Genomic DNA, 19,445 nt, shown 5'->3' with positions numbered 1-19,445 from the left:
ACTGGAAGACTACCGAGAGACACGGGCAACAGTAACCTCAGTAATACATTCACCTTCAACCTGCTTCATCTGGCATCTCTGCCTTCTTCCTAATTCCCAAAAGGAAGTGACAAAAGAATTTGGCTCCCACTGTGAAAACCACTGAAGCTCTCTTCACTGTAACTAATAATACTTTTTTGTGCCTCAGATGAATAAGGCTATAATAGACATTTGACACTGGTACTAATTCAGCAGTTATGTGCTCCCTCTTTTCTCCCTCCCTCACCACTTATTTGAAAGAACAACTCCTATGCTCTTCTAGAAGAAATGTTTATGCACTGAAGCAGAATATAGAGCTGACTAATCCGAAAAGCGAATTTCCCAACCAGATCAGACACCAATCCAAGCACACAAACAGCTATGCCTGGCTTACAGCAGGTAGTGCTGAACTACCAGAAGGCTGCTTAAGAAACATGCAACTATAACTTATGTGGAAATGAGGGTCCTTAAGCAGCACAGCTGGAACATGCACGAAGCCACAAAAAAAGCCTATGGCATGTTAAGTAGCATTGTCTACTCAGGTCCGTAATCTTCTGCCTGAACCTCCAAATTCTTCAACACGCTAACACATTCTTACATCTCCTGCTAATATTTAAAGCTCTTGTTTATTTTGTCTCAGAACGAATCAATACAAGATTGAGACTACAGAACAGAGTCAAATCAGCATTTCTTCGACTGTTTCACAAACCGATGCTTTCAGGAGCAGCTGTGAGCTAGTTGTTCCTAACAGACCCTGGAGAATGACTGACCTTAGTTTGCAACAGGTATAAACTGATGCATTATCCCAGGCAGCCTGTGTTCTCCTCATAGCCATAAACAATTAATCTAATTCTTCAAGTGATGTAATCTGGAATAAAAATTAGGCACAAGGCATACATGCTGCAGTATTGGGCCTTCCTGGAGATCAAGAATCTTGTGGATCCTAGAACCCCAGCTGAGAAGATCCATTTGAATCTTCTCACTGGAAATCCTACAAACATTTATAACAATTACTGTTAAATGTTACCCTGCGATAACTAAGAAAGTGTTTGCTGTTTTCTACTGGAATTACAGCAAATAAGTATGTTTTACATCAGTAAGTCAAACGCTAACCGCATGCAAGTTCGACTAAACCTCCTCTTGTCCGTACATACAACAGGACAGGTCCTTACTTTCACTTCATCAAAAAGCACAATCTGCAGTAGGAGGTATTTCTTATTTTCAAGTGTTAAACGGAAGACTGCTGCATTCTGGACAATGTATATTTTTATTGCAATAAGTTTTAGTGGAATGAACTATATAAGGCTACCCTCTTCTCTAGGACTGAAAAAAAGAAGCAGCAAAATTGGAAAAAAACTTGGAATAAACATTAAGAGTGCAAGAAGTCTACACAGTAAACAAAGAAGCCTCTATTAAAGCTGTGGAATTCTGATATCTACCCTTCACTGCTCCTGACATCTCCAGAGCAAAATAACAGCTCTCACATGCTCCTCCCTATGCATATACTTACCCTCACATACACTCACCATCGTTCCTTGGCAATACTAAGACCAAGATTTCCATTTTATAAAATTTCTAACAAGGACAAGAAATCAGAATTCAGACCTGTTATACGCATACAGAGAACAAGTAGTACATAGTCTTTTTCTCATCCTCACAAGGTCACCTTTAAGGCAGTATTTTTGGTCTTTTATGCACCACTTGTATACAGAAATGCAACACTTAGTCAGTCTCTTCCACAGTCCAAAAGCAAGCCAGCACCTCCCACAATAACCTCATATTTAATCTCAAGTTATTTAGCAAATCCACAAAATACTTCCATTTGGAAAAAAAAAGTTAATTTAGTCAGAATGCTTATTGTCTTCAAACACAGTCATAACTTACCATCATATACTACATGTCCAGCCTACACACAACAGTTTCCTGTCCTTTTAACACAATAAATTAAGGCAATAATTTTACTTAATTCTAAAGTTGTCTTCAGTTAACAAAAATCTGAACACTTTATCATTATGTGAGCACAATCAGGGGCTGGTTTACAAACACTCAGTTCTACTCATTGGAGCGCTCCCCTCCCACCCTCTCTATTTTATTGTTAAACTCTAGTGTGGAAATCTCAATCAGTATGAAAGTTCTGCATTCTGAATGTTGTTATCTTTGTATAAATTCTGTTTACTTCAGCACAGAGGCCACTGCGCTGAAATACAGGTAGAGCTATTTAAGTACAGCAAAAAAATTAAAGCAAGAAAGTTTACACTTTGAGAAACCTCAAACTACTGTAAGATGACAAAAAACTAAAACACCACCCAGTGAAAACTTGTGCCCTTGAAATACGATTTACTAGCTTAGTTTTATTCCAACAAGCAGCCTAGATATAACAGCCAGTTAACTCAGATTCAAACATTTTGTATATTTGCACTCTTACAACCATGGAAAAGTCTGCAGTAACTCAACTAAGTAATCAAGAACTCTTCATTTTTGCTAACCAAAACAGAGCCTGAAGGACTGCTTACTCATGGGGCAGCTCTTGGCTTCCAATTGAAGATTACACAACAGCTAAAACATGAGCATACTTTTTGAAGTGAATGGCAGCAATCAACAATGACAAATAATCCATACTTTCACCATTGAAAATGCTGTTACAAACCTCTGAACAAAAGATTTAACTAAAGAAGACAGAAGCTAGAAGAGCTTACTATTTAACTAGATTCCAATCTATTTTAAGTATTTTTAGTGATTAGATATAAGAAATATCTACACTACATACAAGTCCAATGCTTTTACATAGAAGGCAAAGTTTAAGAGGGACTACAAAAAATATGCAAATAATTAAGACTCATTAGAATGACCTAATCTGCTGTTAAACATTTAGAAGATCCTACAAAATCTCCCTCTAATCAAAAGTAATCCTCTAAAGCTTTTTCAAAAAGCAACAAGATGCAGTAAGCTCAATCAGCATTTGAGTTCCTCCTTCCTAATCAAAACATTTGCCTACTAACTTAAAGAGAAAAAATGAGGTAGTATGCTCTCTTAAGCTATTTTAAGCAAAGACTCAATGAAGAGCTGTTAAGACAGCTACCTGAAAACTATAAATAGTTCCCCTCTAAAGCGCATGACTTGATTCAGAATCATGAAGCGCAGGACTTTTATCCATTCATGTCACAAATTAAAGACCTTTGATATTAATCACACCAAGACATACAGCAGTGCAAGAAAATTCATGCAAACCGGGAAAGTCCCTTGAAACTGCTACGTCAAAAAACAAGCTCAAAGTTTGAGATCTTTACAGCATACAAGTTTACGATCACATATAAAAGCAGAACACATTTCAGTTGTAAGATGGAGCAAAGTATTGTCATTAAGAATTAATTCCATTACTAGCAATCAAACAGTATGATAGCATTAAAGCACTATAAAACAGTGAAATGGTTCATTACACAACATTAACTCAAATTTTCGCTGCAAACTTGGTTGATGAATACATCATTACTTTGAAAGTGTATTTTCAGCTACATTTAAAAATATAGTCAACTTCCTTCACCATCAAGAAACAATCTCCTTTTTAGGTGTCAAAAAGCACCTTGATCAACTCTCTCAAGCTTGGCTACAGCAAGCACACAGTGCTTTGACAAATGACCAGCCAACCACTTTGCAGAAAATGCCTATCTTAAGCACATGATTCTTACATAAACTCACATTACTGGTCTCTGTCCTGTTACTGTAATACACACACCTAAATCCAGCTAACCAAATAGTTTATTCAGCAAATACCTAGTTTTCTAGTCAATCTGATGAAGAACAGTGAACAAAAATACTTAATGTAAAAGCAGTTAGTAGTCTATGTCCTCATTTTCCCCATCTTCAATTTCCTGCTCCTCTTTCATTACAAACACAGTAATTTCCCCTTGTCTGATGTACTCTCCACCACTGAGACTCTAAATGTACTTACAGGCAACTTGAGTATCCAGCAGGGCTGAGCCCAGAGGCCAGTGCAGACAAACATCCTTCCCAATACGGCGGCTCTCAAGACTACCAAGAGCTTGTGGAACATATTGTTGTCATAATCTCAGAAAGAATACAGCAATCCCACTTCCATAAAAATTCTGTGCTGTCTTAGACCACTTACATACCTAATCCGAGTGCCCATGATACCAGGCAAAAGAATATTAAAGATTGTCTCAGAAAGGAAGTTGCTATCAGTTGCATTTGTAGTTCCTTTATTCAGTCCTATTTTCTTTGCATATGTTCCCTGAACTCACGATTAACTTTTAAAATTAACTCCTTTCCCTAATATGTTGCTTTTATCAGATTTTATTTTCAACATTATTTTCACTCTGACAAGCTAATATTGGTACTGTTATCTCCACAAGAAAACCTCACTGTTGAGGTCTGGTATGCACAAAGAAATCTTACGTTGTGTACACTGCTGCGACCACAGTACTTTTTTTGAACTGCCAAACATGTCTATCAAGAGCTCAAAGAATGGACCAGTGAACAACGGTGTCTCACAAGCTATATTTTGGAACACAGTCATGTCTTTCCTCTCCTTAAAAAGATGTGTTTTTATCCATTCGGCAATGCTCTTCCACCACATCAATCAAGACACCAAGAAACAGGATCATGAAAAAGCTTATAAAATTTGTACAAGATCTTCAGCAGAAGTGAGATAACCCAAATCCTACTACTTCCCTTTCTCAAGGGCAGAGCGCCAAACAAGACTGATTCATGCATGACCCTGATGCAAAGGGAGGTTGACAGAGGACTTGGAGCCATTTGAGAAGCTGCACCCCAAACACAGTCCCATGAAGATTGAATCTCAGTGCTATCATGCCCTGCTCCAACAAAAATAAATAACTCACTGAGCAGTTAATGAAAAAACCCACACTTGTTAACCTAAAAGGGACAGCCATGCCCTATCCATTACATTCTTATGAAGCAGGGAAAACCTGTACAATGCAGAGTAAGCAGCAAAAACACAAATATCCAATATTCAGTTCCACTATCGGCAAAACAAGCACAATCAGATTCTGAAACTTTATTGCACTGTTCTTAACTTTTGGTTGTTCATTTTCACCACTTCATGAGACAAATGGTGCTCTTTTAAAGCTCGTTTTAACTACTAAATTTTAGCAAACTTGGTCTTCTCTATGCATCTTTATAAACCAGCAACAATCAGAAGGTAATCTGAAACTCTATTATGTTTGCTTTGATATTATGTAGCATCAAACACATCTTTATTCATAGGATAATATGAAATATCATTACAAACCACTCTCAGTTTCCTTTGTTTGCTTTAATGCAGCTACAGCGATGACAGATACCCTTATTTTTGAATGACAAAATTACCTGAGAATTCTCCGAGCTGAGTATTTATCTTTTGCCCTACAGAAAGGTGCAGTATTTCAGAATAACATGCACAGTATTACCTACTAACCACATGATAATGTTCTGGAGATAGCTTGTTGCCTACGGTCTCTCAAAGACACTTCATTACATCCAGCTCAGACAGAAGGGTTTGTCTGTGCTTTGCAGAGGGGTGCTACAGTTACATGAGCTACAGCAGTGCAGGCAGGCTTACTCACTCCTTGCAGCCAATTCTACGAACCATCACTGGCTTGGAAAGTCTACTCTTAAAGTGAAAGAATATTATTTCAAGTACAGTACTACTCTTTGTAGTAACCTTTGCAAAGCCATCTCAAAGATAAGTCAGACTGCAGTAACTCTACTGCAACCAACAGTATCCATCCTCTGGACCAGCAAAGACTCCTTTGAAAAAAATTCCTCTGATTCAGATCAGTAAAGTAATTATTTTGCAACAGAAGTGTCAGGCCACCTACAAGAATAGCTACAGAACGCCTCTGTTATGCCATGTTATCATTCACCTCTGAGACTTACCACCACTGTATTCTTATGGGGAGACTATTCAAAGTGCCTGTCTGTCACATTCACATCTTCTAACAGAATCCAGCACAGGACAGCTACAACTAGAAAAGCTCTTCCCTAGGACTGGATCCGTGGCCTGGCTCCAGCTGGAATAGAGAGAATGCACAGAGCACGCGCAGCTGGAAATGCCTCAGCTAGATGAGCTGGCAGGCTAAGTGCAATTCTGCGTAGAGTCCTACAGACAAGTTAGTTCTCCCGCAATACACTACGAATCAGTCCAAGACCACACAGCACCCATAGAAATCCTAGCAACAATCAAGCATCAGTGAAGCATCAGCATGCACATACCCACCTGGGCAAGCAATCCGTTCGGCTTTGCACAATGAGTGCAAGCAGGTGGATTTGAGAAACATGGTGTTCACAAGCACAATCTTCAGTCTAGACATTTCTTTGCTCTGTCCTAGGCTTGCACTCAGTTAGCTTTGTTAACACTATGTAAATCATGGTTTTAAGACCTAAGCGTTATGATTTGGCAATCAGGAATGCTTTGGCTTCAGTGAACTCCAAGACAAACAAAACAGCAATGAACTTGGGAATACGGAGGTGTAGCTTTATAAAAGAATGACAAAATCCACTTTTTACTAGAGCATAAGATCTTAACTAAGAATTCTGCTTCAACCAACTTTAAGAGTATTGCTTCCAGAGACAGCTAGGGAAGTTCTGATTTACACAGCCACAAAAAATAATTTAAAAATTTATTTCTTAGTCCCTCCAGCAGTTTTGACCTTTGAGGTATGTGTAACTGTTCTTAACACAGTGTTATTTTGCCAACACTTCTTGATAAAGCTTTGAGAAGCAAAGTAAGATGTGATCTTTGCCACAACTGCTAACAAGAACCTTGCAAGCGAGAATAATGAAATTAGCCATTAAAACAGTTCTATGCTGTTCTTCAGGAAACCTGTGAGAAGTAGGGGATTTTTCAGATTCTAAACCAAGTAGTTTAGACTCTACCAGTTTGAAAAGGAAGGATGGTGCAGCAGACTTCTCCACTCTTCACCCAGTAGAGCTAAGTGGCAGTGGGTAAAAGTAAACATTTTTCTTTACAGCAGCCAAGTATTAGGACTGTACTTTATTGGAAAAAAAACCCAGAAGGAAGTCTCTTGCTAGTACAGTTGTGAACCAGCATTCTCAGATTTCACTTGGTAAACACTTAATAAGGAAGACATCACTAATTCACAGTAGTTACTTGTCCAAATAGCATAAACTATACAAAACAGCAAAATAATCTTATTAGCAAAATTTTAGGTTAGTGAAAGAAACATTCTCCTTTCTTCCTTTCCCTCTGCTCCATTAGGGGTCTTGGTTAGGCCTGACATCAGCCCACTAAGATAAACACTAACCTAAACTGAAGCCTGAAGAAAGTTCACTAGTGTAACACTTTGGCTGTGAATACATTTTGTGTTTCTTTTAAGAACACGGTAGACTTTGGAAGCAGCTGATCACTTTCACTTACACTGACAAGACCTAAAAGACTGTAACTGGGAGTAACTATCCTACCCCTATGTTGTACATGTGTCCCATATGACATTACTCAATATACATGTTTCTAAATCTCTTCTCAATCTCACTGACATACAAACACCTAAAGCGTTACAGATCTGGTGATTAAACTGACCTAAAGAAGGTTGCACATTAGTAAAGCTGTGGGGAAATCTTCATACAACATCTGCCCATGGTAAATCCATCTCTGTACTATCCCCATTGTTTACATGTGAATTAAATCATCCCATTCCCTGTCCCATCCCTTCCAGCAATTTTTCCCCATTTATTCAACTGCCTGACATCTAAGCCTCCATAGTTCATAAGCTAGGGAGGGGGGGCATTATTACCTCCATCTTCTCAAAAGAATGTCCTCACCAAAGAAAATGTAAACAGCTGAAATGAAAGATTCTTCATCATGGAAAAAAAAGGTAGTAACTGCTGTGAGCTAAATGTTATTGCAACATGGCCACCTCCACCGAAAGACAAGACTGCTATAACTGATCTGGTTACGTAGGTCTACAAAGTTATTAATTTGAAGATAAAGTGCAAGTCACAGATATATTAAAATACACTCTTAATATGCTTTTACAAAAGCCATTGCTTCATAAAAGACACACTTCTAAAAGGTCAGAATGTTCCCATCCAGATTTTGAAAGGACACGTGAAATATGCACGAATACTAAGAGCTGTTGTTCACCCCCGGGCTCCCAATACTAGACATAACCACAGCTGTAGGTGCCAGGGCTTCAACTATCAATAAAAATAAACAGATGTTTAAATATGCGAAACTTCAAGAGTTTTAAAACAGGAAGCTTGGTGTCTTATACAGTTTTATTTAACTAAAGTGAAACGCAAAATGCGCACACAGCCTTTCCTGTCTTATGAATTCAACAGGGCATTTTATACTGTGGATGACAGCATGGGACAGGTGACCAGATGTTCACTTTATCACACGAACAAAGATAACATCTTTCCCTACCAACCCTTGCACACCAGCAAGAGTACAAATCTGACTGGGTGATAACCTTGGCTAACAGGTTTCTGTGGGTTTGTTTTGCGGGTTTTTTTTGGTCCCCCTCCCTGCCCCCACAGGGTCAGGTAGACCCTCTATTCAACAGAGAGATGATTAAAAACATTTAAGTTGGAGGAAAACTACTTTGATATCAAGAACTACAGGTATATGAACTATAAGAAGCTTTAATTTCTGTTTTTAAGAGTGACAAAATATTCTAATTCTTTAAACATTAATTTTCCTTAAAACCTTTTCTACTAAGTATCCAGAATTAACCTATTTTTGAAATTTTCTGCTGGTTACAACGAAGACAACGTAAGGCCTTATTTCACTACTTACACTCCTTTCCTTTATTGTTTGTAATACAGATATTCCAACATGACAAACACTACCCAGGTCTCCATGCTGAGCAGCCAATTCTTATCTTTTTTGTCAAATATTTGTTTCTGAAGTAATCATGTTAAAATCAAATAAAGTTGGCCTATTACAGCAAGATCTCACCTCCTGCATTTCACCTTCCTTTGGAGGACTACTTGAGTATCAGGAATTAAGGGTATCGTTTAAGGAGCTAAAGCAACCAGGCCTTGCTTATGATTTCACAAAACCATTTCAAGCCATGGAAGAGCTTACTCAAACAAAACAAAAATTCCCTGAATGTAAGCTCAGTCCTAATCCCTGAAACACAGACACTTAGAAAAGCACATAGATCCTCAACACCTGTCCATTTCAGTAAGAGTTACAAACCCACGTACCTCTGAAGATCCTGGCCTACATTTCTGAACGAACGTTGCTTCCTTGTTTATCAGGCAAAAAACATCTGACAATTACTTTCTCGTTTAATATGGATTAAGAAACAGAATACCAACGCTGCAATCAAAACGAATGACGTTATAACAAACCCTGTTATGAACACAAATAAAACTCATTTCCGTCGGGGAAAATTTGTGACAAATTTTCAAGGAGACAAACCTGAAAAGAGTGCTGCGGCTTCCCGCAGTGAAGATACTGCTTTGTGCGTCAATGAGGCACTGAAAAAAATAAGTATCAGCGCGAAGTTCCCATCCGCCTACCTGCCCCCGCGGCCGCCCGGCCAGCTCTGCCGAGAGAGGCGGCTCGCCCCGCCGCGAACCGGCAACCGCTGTCGCGACCCGGCAACCGTTGCCGCGACCCGGCAACCGTTGCCGCGACCGTTGCCGGGCGGGGCCGGGCAACACAAGGGGAGCCCCCCGCCCCCCGCCAGGAGAGAATGCCCCGCGGGGTGCGGGGCAACGCCGCGGCCCCCGCCCCCCGCCGCCCCGCCGTACCTGAGACAGAGAGGCCGCGGGGGAAGAGGCGGGGGCCGCCGGCGCCCTGCTCAGGGCCGGACGGGAGGCGGCGGCCCCGGCGGGCGCCGGTGGGACCCCGCGTCGCTGCCTGGCGCGGCCCAGGAGGCCACTGCCTCCTCCTCGGCGGCGCCCTGCCCAGCCGCCCGCCCTTCGCGCCGCCGCTGCGCCCTGGCCGCCCGGGCCCCGGTGACACGCCGCGAGGCGGGCGACGTTTTGTTGTTGCGCAGCCCCCGCCGCCGCCGCTCCCTCCCCAGGCGCAGCGCGACACTCGGTGCTGCTTTACAGCAGTCCGCAAAACGCAGACGCGCCGGCTCGCGCCCCTCCTCCGCCAGGCGCCGCTCGCGGGCCGCGCCCCCTGCTGGGCGGAAGCGGCGGCGCCCCGCGGGGCTCCCCGCGCCCTCCGGGGCCCGGGCCGGGACCGAGCCGACACCCCGCGGCACCGACACGCCGTCAGCGTGCCCTTGGAGAGGGCACCGAAGATCCGAGCAGCCGACGCGGAAGACAGCTCGGGCGGGACGGCAGCAGGCAGCCGCCACTGCCCCGGCCCCAGCCAGCCCCGCGCGGGGGTTCCAGTGCTGCTGTCCTTACTGCATCTCTACATCTTGCATAAAAACGTTCGTTTTTTACCCAGAAACGTCTCTTCCTTTTGCATCGCGGTGTCTGACGGCTGCTCAGCCGCAGCCAACCCGCCGGAGTTCTAACGCGAGCTGCCAGGCCTCTGCGGTGCTGCCGTGGCCGCCCGCGCCGGGCCGCCGCGCCGGCCCTGCACCATCGCCGAGCCCGGCGCTCCACGGGCTGCGTTAGCAGCGTGCCTCGTGCCCTCCTCGGAGCCAAACAACAGGTGCAGCTGCTCGAAATGCAGACAAACGGCATTTACTCTCTTCAGAAACAGGGATTTAATTTGCATTCACTGCAGTTACTGACTTAGGAACAAGTGAGCCTGCCCACTGTTTTCCTCTACACTACTGACGCCAGCACACCTTGCGAGGAACTTGCCAGCTGATGTGCCTTCTGTACGGTCACCAAGTCTCACACCGCCCTAACAGCACAGTAAGCACCACAGCTTTGTGAAGTCTCTCATTTAGCAGAAAGCCTAAGTGTTCCTTAACTTCGTAACTGCCCAAGCCTGCCAAAGGCCATGATACCTTTCTGCCAGAGGCAATCTTTCATCAATGCTAGCACCTGATGGATCGAGTACACACATGAAACACTTCCAGCTCAAAACACTGGATAGAAAAGTGCTGTACGCTGTCAGCGACCAAGAGATACATAAACCCAAGATTTTGGAGCAGGAAGGTGCAGTCTGATCCACCAGTGGTTAAAGACCTTACTCAGAATGCACTGCCACCACAGTCACCAGTATACAAGAGTTCTTAAGGATGTTCGGGAGGAGCTAAACCACCTTCATGCATAATTACAAAATAAATGGTCATTGGGAAAAAATGCATTTTGAGACTATTAATTGAATGAGTTTCTGAATGGAATTTCCTTAAAGCAAAAGTGGATAAAGCAACATAGAAACTATTTCTCAAACGAGGAAAAAAGGCTTTAAGGAAATACTTTACTTCAATAAATGCCTACCTCAAAAGAAGATAAATGTCTAGGGGCAGGAAAAAAGATTACTAAGCAAAGGAATATCCGAATATGTAAAAAAAGTGTGAAGACAACATGCTAGACCATGTAAATGATATGAAAATAAACAAGTTTTTAAGCTATACGCATAACATGAGAGCAAAGGATAAAGTGAGACCCGCATACAGTGAAGGCAGAAAAAAGGATCACAAGTGATTTCGTGTGGCTCCAGAATCAAAATAATAATTCATATCAGTTTTCAGTAAAGACATAAATACAAGTCATCCAGCATTAACTTGTTACTTCTTCTACATAGTTTTTTGGGGTATTTAATTGTTTTTTATTTTTTAAATCAAGGAAATACAGTATGTCACATCCAGCCAGATGAGTAAAGAATGACATTGGGCCACATATGAAATAACCACTAAAACCTGGGAGAATGAGGAACAGTATAAAAATCAGAAACATGACTAAAACACTCAACAGGAGATAGCAACAGACAGTGGAAAGAAAGTCATATCATATTCGATGGAGGTCACTAATGGCTTGACCGTACAAGCAATTTTAATATTTTTCATAATGACTAGAACTGAAGTTGAAATACATTAATAAAAATCTGCTGGGGGGGGGGGGGAAAGTAAAAAACAAGATAATACATGGGAAGAACTGAATGACCTTGAAGACTAGACTGATAGAAGCAAGGTGAAAAAAGTAAAATATAAAGAATATGCACCTGAATGTTAATGACTGAAAGTTTTGGTACATATTGGGTATTTGTCAGATAGAAGGCAGTAGGATGAAAACTTCAATAAACTATGTAATCAAGAAAACGACCAACAGCCATCAACGTGATGTAGACATGAAAAAAGCAAATGTCTGTACAATATTTTAGCCTAAATATTTTTCAGAGAGAGAGTTTTCAACGCTATTGTAAAAATTATTCCTGATGTGGTCTTACAAGTACTTTATGCAGTTTCTTTTTAAATTCAGAGAGGATGAACTCTAATCTTAACAAGTCACTCAAGGAACATGGCATATATAACATGAGAGGAAGCTAATGAAATTTGACTGGATTACCTTAAGACATGAGACAGACGAGCATTCTCTATAAGCTCATCAGAGACTAATACCAATTAAAAAAATACACCAACTACTTATGTATTATTTACTTAACAGTTGTTTTGAACACTCATGTGAAAGATGACAGAAAGGTAGTTCTTGGGAACAGAGTCACTCTATGCTCACCAACTGAAGGACATACAAAGACCATTTCAAAAACAAAAACCAAGAGGCTATAGAGTCACTAGAGATTTCAGTCCTCAAATTAAAAAACAATGCAGGGTAAGTATAAATCGTCTTGATTTTCTCCCAGTGTAAAGTCAGAGTAGGCAGATGATCTGTAAATGCTTTAACTGTGTATGATTTGGTAGATCTTTCCTCCTTGGGTAAATTAAAGTAAATTAAAGGCAGAATTCCTATGATCTTTATTAGCTGTGATGTCCTAATTCCTGTTTCACTATGGGTTACCAGAGTCTAGTAAGTTGTGGGCCAGCTCGCCCTTAAATTAACACTTGATAGAAATCAGTTTGTCAATTATTGACTAGTTATTAACCTAATTTTTGAAGAAAATTGACGGAGAAAATGCACTTCAATGCCCAGAATTATTCACAATTATTTTTATATAGTGGGGTTTTTTTTAAATTTTTAAACTTCTATGTATGCCCTTTGATACATTTATTAAAGTTACTTCTACTGTTATTTTAGGATCTTGCAGAGATAGACAGTTGTGTTGAAAATACTTTATTGATTCCTTGGACAAAACCAAAAGATTCTCCTTTTCACATTTCTTAGCTACAGAAAGCCAAAAGGTTAAATCGAAAACCAAAAGGTTAAATCGATTCATTCTAAATCACTAATGCAAATTTCAGAATAGCTTTCAGGCTCTGGTGCCATCAATTCCTCCTGAACTCTTCAACTTCTAACTAAAGCTAAACAAAACCATCCATATACACACCCCAGGCCTGGCAGAACTAAAGACATAGAGAAGAAACGATCTTATCTAAGATCAAAGATAAGATCAAACCAAGTCCGTTCAGCAGGAGACTGCACTTTACATTTCTGGCAAAAAGACAAAAATCAAAGCAAACCCTATCCTGAGGTGCCTTCAACAGCTCAGCTTCATAGTTGCCCATGGTTTTATGCAGGAGTGCTGTTCCAGTTTGCTCATTCACGAATGAAAGCTAGGCACAGCTTTTTCCAGATGCAAACACCAGCTTCTGGAACACAGTCCCACTGGGCATGTGGCCAAGATGCAAGCTGGACACTTTCAGAAAGAGATGTCTTTCCTTAGAGCTCTGTTAACTGCAAGCCTGGCAGTGTCCAGAACAGTTTCAATAGTATACACTTAGAAATCTCCTGCCTAGATACAAGAGTATGTATCTCCTGTCAAAATACTGCTTCTGGAGGAGCTCAAAATCTCTTGCAGCCAGGGTGTTCATCTAGATGAAACAGCCCATCCTTGACACTTACATCATATGTAGTTGTGTAGACTTAAAGTAGACCATACTTAAGCATATATTTAAATGTTTGTGTTAAGTCAGTTTATAATTACTAGTAATATTAATAAACTGTAAAGCCTCTCATGGTAGTATGTTGTGAGGATAATACAGAAGGAAAAAAGAAAAAAAAAGACAAAACCGGGGGACTGATCTTCAGATAATACAAACTGTCACAGCTCTAATCAGTCCAGATGAAAGTCTTATCAGTGAAAACTGGAGAGACGGGAGAGGATAAAAAATGTTGAAACATTTATGTTATGAAAAATTGCTATTAAGAAACAAGAAACAAAAATAAAACTCAACAGCTGTTATATATAGTATGAGGAAAAATATAGGAAAATTTCTAATGTGATTGATCTAAGAGCTTTCAAAACCTCTGGAAAATAACACGCACCACTCCGGTAACTGTGTATTTTTAAGATATATGGAAGAACCAAATACCCTACATTACAGTAAAATGTAGACATAGAAATGACCCACTAGTCACTCATTTAATTTCATACTGTACAGCCTGATAAGGCTCTAAAAGGTTAGAAATAGCATTTTCACAACATGTTACTTTGAAATTATGCAAATCCCTACTAAGGTCTCAAGCAGTTGGATATTCTAAGTTAGATATTTTAAGTATTTAAGTTGTCATATAATTAACAAGGTGTGGTATGCATAATTACTTAGAAATAGCTACTTTGTTGACAGTATTTTTCATGGGTCTTTTTCTTATCAAAAACAAATACGCCACCAACCTGTTAATAGAAAGGCCACATGAGATATTCCTTTGTATTCTTTCAGCACTTGTACAATAATGGGGCCAAATATATTTTTGCATTTTAATGATGAATCAGCAGCTAATTTTAGGGCAATTAGGTTTAGAACAAAGAAAAGCATCCTGCATTTAATGATCTGATTTCACACTAAGAAATTCAATAGCCATTTCCTAGCATGTAGCCATTTTCTAGCCTTCTCAGTAGTAAAAGAAAGGAAAATATTTGCGTTTGATTTACAATTAGATTATGTTCTCCTCCTTGCTGTTCTGTAGAAGAATTATAATGAGAGCTACTTAGAGATCAGAAACTCATTTCTGCAACCTTCTTCTGACTGCTCATCTTATGGTGTATCAATAACACAACAAAAAGAAAACTATACATTCAGAGAGGAAAAAGCTAACGCTTACAGCAGTGATGCATATTAAATTATCAGTGATTCTTAGTCTCAAAATTTACCTATTGTCAGACATTCATTGAAAATGTCTCAAATGGTATTATTCATTCTTGCTTTGTCTGCAGAGGAGTGAAATACCGCAGCAAATATGCCAGCTACTATTTTTTAAACTTTTAAACTTGATCGGAGGTTTGAACACAGCCAGATTGATACCAGGAATTTCTAAGAGCAAAGTTTGAAACTGTAGTAACCAGACAATGTAACATAAGAACTGGGACAAGATTCAGTGCCTTTCAAAGCAAAAGGGACTCTTCCTGTTGATTTCAGTTTATCTAGCACCAGGCCAAAAAAAAAGGGTTAAATCCAAAAAGGAACTGAATCATTGCATCTTTTATTGCTGTAATAACTAGCTTTGATGTAGTCAGCACCCAAAGCAGAATCTAAAACACTGTATTAGAAACTTAGATTTCTGAAGCAAACAAACAAAAGCCTAAAGTTAGAATGAAAACATACATTAAAAAAATCAGTTTTTAAACAACCAGTATGTTGAGCAAAGAACTGCATATAGTTTTCCTGATAAAAAGACACAGAAGAGCAGTGTGTCTCAAAGGAAACAGGACCCTGTTTAATTGTAGGTACTTTATTTAGAGGTGACCTTCCAGCACCCCCAACCTCTCCTTTCCTTAAACCAACATCTCTTCTGTTCAACTCTAGGTGAATGCTGTAGCCAAGAGGCTTCCTTACAAAAAAAGGCAAGAACTACCGCTCTATGCATTAAAAACACTGAATATCACTGCATATTAAGAGAGCTCAATCATGTTAAAAGTGCAGAGAGTATACCAACTGCATTAAGCCATAAAAGAAGATGAAATAGCTAGTGTTTGGTCCTCCATTATGCTTCAGTGGGAGGTTGGCAAGAGACTGGTCAGCACTGTTGAAACCGGGATAATCTTCTATGCAGAAAAAAGCAAAATTACAGAGCCCGAGGAAAAGTATTAAAAATCTAAGGACACTCACGGCTTTCAGGTGTCTCACGTACAAAATAGACAAAAAAGAATTTACAGAAGCAGTTTTGGACTTTTGTCTTTGTTGTCATTTAAATATGAGTATCTGAGTCAAACATTTCTTCTCTTTGAATGTCTATTACCATTTCCTAATCAAACTTTACCACAAATTTCAGAACCTAATGGTATAAAGCAATCTTCTCTTTGAAAACTAGTAGATGTTTGAAAAGACTACAAAAGGACAAATAAAGTATTTTACTTTAAAAAAAAAACAACAATCAAAGAAATAGGGAATTAGAAAACAGTCAACTTAATTAAAATTCCTGGACAAATTTGAACTATTTGTAGATAGGTGAAAAATAACAAAGCGGTAAGTAACAACCAACATGATTCATTCATGACAGCCAAACCAACCTAATTTTTATTTATGGTTCCACAGACACGAACAAACTGAAGATCTTTACTTCAGTGAGGCTTTAAAGGATCACTATTAGTAGTTTACTATCAAACTTGATATCAAGTAAAACTCCCCATACACTTCAATATTGTAGTATCTTTGGGTAAAAGATTAGAGGTTATGCTTATAAACCTGCAGCTAACACCAGGCTGAGAGGTACTACAAAGAGCAGAAGTCAAGACTAGAGTTTGAAATCATTGCAGCGAGGTGGGGGGGAGTGGAGCGTATATAAACAGAAGTGCAAAGTTCTCCACTTAGCTAGAAATAATCAACTGCGCAGAAAAGAGATATTGTAACAAACTTGCAGAAAAGAAACCAGTAAGTATAGTGAATCACAAGTAGAACATGTCAAGAAGTTCATCCTACTGAGATGCATAATCATAAGTGTTGTCATGAATATAACTTTGGGAAGTTGTGGAAAAGACTGGACACCACCTAGAGGCGTGCAAGAACAAAAAGTCATGTGTTTTAGAACTCTGATTAAAAAAAAGAAACAATCCTTGCTTTTAATAAAAAAATAAAAGACTGAACAAAAATATGGTAACAGTCTTAGTTTACGTAAAAGGATGCTGCAAAAAGAAAGGGAACACTGTCCTTAATATTCACTTTGAATAAGATCAAATTCAAAGATTTAATCTAGACATTAGAAAAACGACAGTTAAGGACTAGACTAGACTACCTGAGGAACAAGTGGAATTTGTGTTTAAGGCTTTAAGAACAAGTCAGGCAAACATCCACCGAGGTTATTTTCATAATAGCTTATTGTGCCTTGAGGCAGGAGGATGACTGAGAGTATGTCTTAAGGTCAATTTTGGCTCTGTTGGTTGTTTTTTTTTTGGGGGTGAGGGATAGCTTATGTGTATAAGCAGCTTTAACGTCTGCATGACATCAACCAACAAGCAGTGAGGTTTAGGTAAGACAAGCAACCCCCTATAAAACAGTGCGAGTGCTGTATTTATTAGCCCTCTCATCTTCTTTCCTGAAATTGGATACAGTAAACTTGGCTTCACCAATATCAGAAGCTAACCAGTGAGTTTGGCGTGTGTTTGTACAACAGTTTACCACAGTAAAATTCACAGCCCTGATTGAGACTTTGTTGCACTGCTGAATTTAAAATAATATGCTAACAAAATACATTTAGGACTTTTTCACGCACTGTTTAAACGTTATACAAACACTCACAAAAATCTGTTTCTGTAGTTTAAAGCTAAGCTAAAAAGTTAATTTATTAACCTCAAAGTCAGTCCTAACGTATTTGATGTTAATGCAAATATTATCACAGAAGAGAGCATAAGCAAGAATATATATTCATTTAAGACTGTTCTGTTTATAAAATCTCGGTATCAAGTGCAACAGCAGCATTACATATCTAAAACATGCATGCACTTAGCAGTCCAAACTGAGTTTTCTTTTAGACTTCTGTGCATGCTTAACTTTTAAATGCATGGATATTAGCCTCTGTTAACTGATAACTAGTGAAAGAAAGTATTATTTAAATACTTCAAGTGCATTTTGGAAAGAAAGGATGGTGTTACAAATCTTTGTAGGATTCAGAATGCACAAAGCGTTATTTAACCAGGATTTATTAAATAAAACGAATGCTTATTCATTTTTTCAATCTTATCAATACACAATTTCTGAATGAAGAGACAGAACAAGAGGACTGTTATGACTTAAACTGGTTTAGACGTACTTCAAATGAGGCAGAATCTGTGAATTTAAGATTCAATAGCAGCTGCAACATCTAATATTCACAAAACAACTTCAAGTGTTCCCTACAGAAAGGGAATTAAATGGTAACTAAGAGGTAATACTTTTCGTCACCTGGTACGAATATAGCCTAATAAATCACAACGATAAGTACTTTATTTGTTAATATTAGTACTGTACTTCTAGAATACTTCCCATAAACTGTTATGCAAATAGATCTGCTCCTCTCTAGATTGTTCTAACGTTTAAAATCATTCGAGCTACTAATTATCAGAACTACTATTTCACCTGAGTAAAATCAGCATCAAGTATTTAAGCATATTTCCTAAGCTCTGAAAACTCAGTGACCAGAGCAAGCAAGAAGGTACAACCCAACTTGTTAAAGCGAACGGAGAAGTATCAATAATATGTAAATAAATATTTTTATTTAATTTAGGATTTTTTTTTTTCAAATCAAAGAATTGTTCCGACACGAATCCAATGAACGGTTCATTACAAGAGCCAGCAAACCGAAACCGCAGGTAAGTAGATGTGCCTCAGCAAAACTTTCAAAAGCCCACAAAAAAAGAGAAAACCCGCAGCGGATTCCTCCCCCAGGCGACCACCACCCCTTCGGCGCGGCCGGGGGCGCCGAGCGGCTGCTCCGCGCTGCATCAAGGCGCCGCTGGGAACCCGCACACCGTTCGCACTCGGTCGAACCCCGTACACGCTTGCGCCAGGACACACGCGCATCGCCGCTCCCTTATTAAGCGTCATTTTTTCCCGAACGGGCCCGCAGCTGCGTAAAGAGAAAGTCTCCAAACACGAGCTCTCAGGAGAGACCAGTAAAGCCCCCGGCCACGCAATTCACGATTAGCGCGACGCTGCCTCCGGCCGCTCCCAGCCCAGGCCCGGCGACACCGTCCCGCCTCAGCGGGCCCACGGCCCCACGCCTCCCGCCAGGCCCGGCCCGGCCCGGCCCGGCCCCGCCGCCACCCGCACCGCCCCGGGGCACCTCATGGCTTTCGGCGCCGCTCCCTGCAGAAGCCAGTGCCCAGCCCCGAGCCGTGCCGAGCCCCAGCCCGTCCTTCCTGGGCGGGCTCCGCAGGGCCAGAGCGCGGCCCCACACCCCCTGCCCGCCCGGCCCGCCCAGCGCCAACCTCTCACGGAGAGGTCCCGGGGCCAGGTGAGCCGCAGCGCGCCTGCGCCGCGCACCAGGTCGGCCGC

At 40.4% G+C, this 19,445-nt stretch overlaps 1 protein-coding gene across 5 annotated transcripts in view; it reads right to left on the bottom strand.

Moving 5' to 3' along the window:
- RNF111 (ring finger protein 111) overlaps positions 1-19,391 on the bottom strand; it is a 59,850-nt gene extending 40,459 nt beyond the window's left edge. Inside the window, exon 1 of one of the 5 annotated variants that reach the window (XM_086620622.1) lies at positions 19,379-19,391. The gene's annotated coding sequence lies outside the window, so the exon portion shown is untranslated. Of the gene's footprint in view, positions 1-788; positions 808-5,913; positions 5,935-9,424; positions 9,483-9,759; positions 9,822-19,378 lie in introns of those variants that run through there. The other 4 variants (XM_086620621.1, XM_086620624.1, XM_086620625.1 and 1 more) reach the window with 4 other exon arrangements.
- Positions 19,392-19,445: the final 54 nt, after the last annotated feature.

This window comes from Tauraco erythrolophus, chromosome 14 (assembly GCF_009769465.1).
Source record: "Tauraco erythrolophus isolate bTauEry1 chromosome 14, bTauEry1.pri, whole genome shotgun sequence".
NCBI lineage: Eukaryota > Metazoa > Chordata > Aves > Musophagiformes > Musophagidae > Tauraco > Tauraco erythrolophus.
This window is presented reverse-complemented; position numbering and strand designations above follow the sequence as displayed.